This window comes from Salvelinus sp. IW2-2015, unplaced genomic scaffold (assembly GCF_002910315.2).
Source record: "Salvelinus sp. IW2-2015 unplaced genomic scaffold, ASM291031v2 Un_scaffold1578, whole genome shotgun sequence".
Taxonomy (NCBI): domain Eukaryota; kingdom Metazoa; phylum Chordata; class Actinopteri; order Salmoniformes; family Salmonidae; genus Salvelinus; species Salvelinus sp. IW2-2015.
In genome coordinates, this window is record NW_019943005.1 from 135308 (window position 1) to 141149 (window position 5842).

Sequence of the window (5842 nt, forward strand, 5' to 3'; positions counted from 1 at the left end):
GGGTAGAGGTAGAGTGGTAGAAGGTTAGATAGGTAGAGTGGTAGAGGTAGATAGGTAGGTGTAGAGGGTAGGATAGGTAGAGTGGTAGAGGATAGATAGGTAGAGTAGTACAGGTAGCTAGGTAGAGTGGTAGTGGTAGAGTGGTAGAGTAGAGAGGTAGAGTTGTACAGGTAGAGGTAGATGTAGAGGTAGAGAAGTAGAGGTGTAGAGGTAGAGAGGTGAGTGGTAGAGGTAGAGAGGTAGAGGTAGCGAGGTAGAGTGGTAGAGGAGAGAGGTAGAGTTGTACAGGTAGCTAGGTAGAGTGGTAGTGGTAGATAGGTAGAGTGGTAGAGGTAGAGAGGTAGAGTGGTACAGGTAGCTAGGTAGAGTGATAGTGGTAGATAGGTAGAGTGGGTAGAGGTAGAGTGGTAGAGGTAGATAGGTGGAGTGGTAGAGGTAGAGAGGTAGAGGTAGAGAGGTAGAGTTGTACATGTAGAGGTAGATGTAGAGGTAGAGAAGTATAGTGTAGAGTAGAGAGGTAGAGGTAGAGAGTAGAGGTAATGTAGTAGGTGAGAAAGTAGAGGTAGAGAGGGTAGAGGTAGAGTAGTAGAGAGGTAGAGAGGTAGAGAGGTAAATCTAGTGGTAGATAGGTAGAGTGGTAGAGGTAGATGTAGAGGTAGAGAAGTAGAGTGGTAGAGGTAGAGAGGTAGAGTGGTAGAGGTAGAGAGGTAGATCTAGTGGTAGATAGGTAGAGTGGTAGAGGTAGAGAGGTAGATCTAGTGGTAGAGGTAGAGTGGTAGAGGTAGAGAGGTAGATCTAGTGGTAGAGGTAGAGAGTAGAGTGGTAGAGGTAGAGAGGTAGAGTTGTACAGGTAGAGGTAGATGTAGAGGTAGAGAAGTAGAGTGGTAGAGGTAGAGAGGTAGATCTTAGTGGTAGATGTAGAGAGGTAGATCTAGTGGTAGAGGTAGAGAGGTAGATCTAGTGGTAGATAGGTAGGTGGTAGAGGTAGAGAGTAGATTAGTGGTAGATTAGGTAGAGAGGTAGATTAGTGGTAGATAGGTAGAGTGTAGAGGTAGAAGGTAAATCTAGTGGTAGATAGTAGAGTGGTAGAGTAGAGAAGTAGAGTTAGTGGTAGATAGGTAGAGTGGTAGAGATAGAGAGTAGATCTAGTGGTAGATAGGTAGAGTGGTAGAGGTAGAGAGGTAGATCTAGTGGTAGATAGGTAGGGATGGTAGAAGGTAGAAGGTAGATCTAGTGGTAGATAGGTAGAGTGGTAGATGTAGAGAGGATAGAGTGGTAGAGGTAGAGAGGTAGATCTAGTGGTAGAGAGGTAGAGTGGTAGAGGGTAGAGAGGGGGGTAGGGGTAGATCTAGTGGTAGATAGTAGAGTGGTAGAGGTAGAGAGGTAGATCTAGTGGTAGATAGTAGAAGTGGTAAGAGGTGGTCTGTAGAGAGGTAGAGTGGTAGAGGTAGAGAGGTAGATCTAGTGCGTTAGAATGAGTTAGAGTGGTAGAGGTAGAGAGGTAGATCTAGTGGTAGATAGGTAGAGTGGTAGAGGTAGAGAGGTAGATCTAGAGGTAGAGAGGTAGAGTGGTAGAGGTAGAGAGGTAGATCTAGTGGTAGATAGGTAGAGTGGTAGAGGTAGAGAGGTAGATCTAGTGGTAGATAGGTAGAGTGGTAGAGGTAGATGTATTTTTGTATTTGTATTTATTAAGGATCCTCATCAGCTGCTGCGAAGGCGATAGCTACTCTTCCTGGGGTCCAGCAACATTAAGACAGTGATATAAAATGTAAAATATTACATGACATTACATTTCATAACACTTTTGACAACACATTAAACGTGTCACATATCTACAATTCAACATCCATGTGTACGTGTGTGTAGAGTGCGTCTCTTCTCATGTGTATGTCTGTCTGTGCCTGTGTGTCTTTTCACAGTCCCCGCTGTTCCGTAATGTGTATTTTTTKGGGTCTCATTCCAATGCTTGCATCAGTTACCTGATGTGGAATAGAGTTCCATGTAGCTATGGCTCTATATAGTACTGTGCACCTCCCATAGTCTGTTCTGGACTTGGGGATTGTGAAGAGTCCTTTGGTGGCATGTCTTGTGTGGTATGCATGGCAGTGGTGGTCAGTGCCGTCTATGATGAAGGGGGACAATTTTCTTTTTCATGAACATGGCCTTATTTCTATTACAGCATATTGGATGACTGTCATTCATATTCCATCCATCAAGTTCAATGTAACATCTATAGGTTTAGGCTACTACATGATACTCTAATTTTCCTATACCCACCATGAGGTTACTAGACTTTGAATTGAAGTTTACAACGTAGGTGCACACAGCTCGAGATACATTTTTGAGATGACAGAGAGTGACACATGGAGAGACAGTGACACATTCAATACCACCTTGCACACCTTGCCTGCATCTAGCTTATCTAGGGTGTAATCATTAGTCCAACAGTTGCAAACAAAAGTTTATATTAGGMAAATTCTGGTATTTTTATCCCCGTTTCGTTTGCCTCCGTTTAAGAAATGTTTTTCAAACGAATCGGCAGAATGAATACACCCCTGATCACGCATAAACACAGTTCACTTTCATAGCATTGTATTCCTTCTCACCTCTATGCACTCTCCTCCTCTCACCGTTTTCTTTTGTTTGTGGGCTTCAATGAACAACACATCAGCTGTATGTGACCAGACAAAAAAAACTTTCCAAGCCAAACCATGTCATAACCGCTACACACAGCCTACATCGTTGTCCCCATATTAGCTAAAGTAACATCCTAGTCCAAATATTTAATATTACTAACGCGTTAGTAGATGCACTATAATCACGCAGTAACGTTACAGTGTATAGTCAGTAAGCAGTTACACCGGTGGGCCCCGGTGGCAATAAATTAATAATACAAAAAGTTTACCTTGACTTGGAAGAGTTACAGTGTTGTGTCGGATAGTCATTGCCAGCTAGCTAACATAGCATCCCTCTGTTTGAGCCGGGTGTTTGAGTTACTAAATTAGCCATCCGCATTTGCTAGCTAAGTAAGTGAAACTGAAAAAAAATGACAATCTCTTTCTCTCGTTTCTCCTTCATTTGTGAAGAAATACATTTTTTGAAAACTGTTCAACTATTGTCTTTCTCTCTCTTTGAGTCAACTACTCACCACATTTTATGCACTGCAGTGCTAGCTAGCTGTAACTTATGCCTTCATTACTATATCAATTCTCTGATCTCTCTTGATTGGGTGGACAATATGTCAGTTCATGTTGCAAGAGCCATGATAGGTTGGAGTACATCCTCTGGAAGATGTCATAATTAGTGTGTAAGTCTATGGAAGGGGGTGAGAACCAAGAACCTCCTAGGTTTTGTATTGAAGTCAATGTACCAAGAGGAGGACGGAAGCTAGCTGTCCTCTGGCTGCCCCATTGTGCCACCCTACTAATTGCCGTTGAGGCTACTGTAGACTTTCATTGCAAAACAGTGCGTTTTAATCAATTATTTGGTGACATATGAATATATTTAGTATAGTTTTATCTAAAGATAATAACTTTTTCAATGTTTTACAATGTTTATTTTTATGAAATTCACTGAGGAGGATGGTCCTCCCCTTCCTCCTCTGAGGAGCCTCCGCTGATGCATGGGTGTCTGAGCTGTGTGCTAGTAGTTTAAACAGACACCTCAGTACAGGCGGTTCGTACTGGCAGTTATACAGGACAGTTATACAGGACAGTTATACAGGGCAGTTATACAGGACAGTTATACAGGACAGTTATACAGTAAAATAGCATTGTATCTGGTCAACACAATTTTTTACAAAAGTTTACTAAGGGTTGGTAACAGGTTGATTGGTCGGCTATTTGAGTCAGTAAAGGGGGCTTTACTATTCTTGGGTAGCGGAATGACTTTTGCTTCCCCCCAGGCGTGAGGGCACACACTTTCTAGCAGGCTTATATTGAAGATATGGCAAATGGGAATGGCAATATCGTCCGCTGTAATCTCAGTAATTTTCCATCCAAGTTGTCAGACACGTTGGCTTGTCATTGTTGATAGACAACAATAATTTTTTCAGCTCTTCCACACTCGCTGTATGGAATTTGAAATAACAATGCTTGTCTCATAATTTGATCAGTTATACAGTGCCAGTCAAAAACTTGGGTATTTCTTTATTTTTACTATTTTCAACATTGTAAAAAAATATTGAAGATGTCAAAACTATGAAATAATGTAGTAACCAAAAAAAAGTGTTCAACAATAAAAATATATGTGATATTTTAGATGCTTCAAAGTAGCCACCCTTTGCCTTGATGACAGCTTTGCAAACTCTTGGCATTATCTCAATCAGCTTCATTAGGTAGTCACCTGGAATGCATTTCAATTAACAGGTGTGCCTTGGTAAATTAATTTGTGGAATTTATTTTCTTTCATAATGCGTTTGAGCCAATAAGTTATGTTGTGAGAATGTAGAGGTGGTATAAAGAATATAGCCCTATTTGATAAAACACCAAGTCCATATTATGACAAGAACAACTCCAATAAGCAAAGTGAAACGACAGTCCATCGTTACTTTAAGACATGAAGGTCAGTCAATGTGGAACATTTCAAGAACTTGTAAAATGGATCAAATCAAATAAATCCCTCATCAATCTACACACAGCACCACTTAATAACGAAGAGAAAACACAATCTACACAAGCACCCCTTAATAACGAAGAGAAAAACACAATCTACACAGAGCACCCCTTAATTCTTATGGCTGCAGTCCCGGTAACGGGACCGATATGACAACAGCCAGTCGAAGTGCAGGGCGCCAAATTCAAAAACCAGAAATCTCATAATTAAAATTCCTCAGACATTCATGTGTCTTATATCATTTTAAAGGTAATCTTGTTGTTAATCCCACCAAAGTGTCCGATTTCAAATAGGCTTTTCAGCGAAAGCACTACAAACGATTATGTTAGGTCACCACAAAACCACAATAATCACAGCCATTTTTTCCAGCTAAAGATAGCTTCACAAAAACCAGAATAGAGGTAAAATGAATCACTAACCTTCGATTATTTTCATCAGATGACACTCATAGGACTTCATGTTACACAATACATGTATGTTTTGTTTGATTAAATTCATATTTGTTTCAAAAATCTGAGTTTACATTGAGGCGACTAGATTCCTAGTTGCAAAAACATCAAGTGACTTTGCATAGCCACATCGTTTCAACAGAAATACTCATCATAAATATAGATGATAATACAAGTTATACACATGGAATTATAGATATACCTCTCCTTAATGCAACCGTGTCAGATTTCAAAAAAACTTTACGGAAAAAGAAACGCACGCTATAATCTGAGACGGCGCTCAAAAGTAAAGTACCACAGCTGCAAAGATGGCGTCAACATAAACACGAAAATACATGATAAATATTCCCTTACCTTTGATGATCTACATCAGAAAGCACACCAGGAATCCCAGCTCCCACCAAAAAATTGTTTGTTTTGTTCGAAAAAATCCGGTATTTATGTCCAAATATCTTCTTTTGTTAGCGCGTCTGGTTTACATATCCAAACGCTAATTCTGGTCAGCGTTATATCGGACAAAAACTTCAAAGAGTGATATTACCGGTCGAAGAAACATTTCAAACTAAGTACAGAATCAATCATTAGGATGTTTTTAACATATAGCTTAAATAAAGTTCCAACTGGAGTATTCTTTCTTGTCTTCGTGAGCAATGGAACGCAAGTGACTCCCATGAGGAAAAAGCATGATCAGAAAATGGCTGCTTGATGGACACCTGACTGATTCTGCTATCATTCTCTCCCACAACATCATAGAAGTCGCATTATAATTTCTATTGATG

At 40.2% G+C, this 5842-nt stretch overlaps 1 long non-coding RNA gene across 1 annotated transcript; it reads left to right on the top strand.

Annotated features, from left to right (window-relative positions):
- The first annotated feature begins 230 nt into the window (after window positions 1-230).
- Window positions 231-946, top strand: LOC139024490 (uncharacterized). Its single transcript, XR_011475813.1, has 3 exons — window positions 231-258; window positions 385-477; window positions 686-946. It is a non-coding gene; the product is annotated as an uncharacterized lncRNA (long non-coding RNA).
- The last annotated feature ends 4896 nt before the right edge of the window (window positions 947-5842 follow it).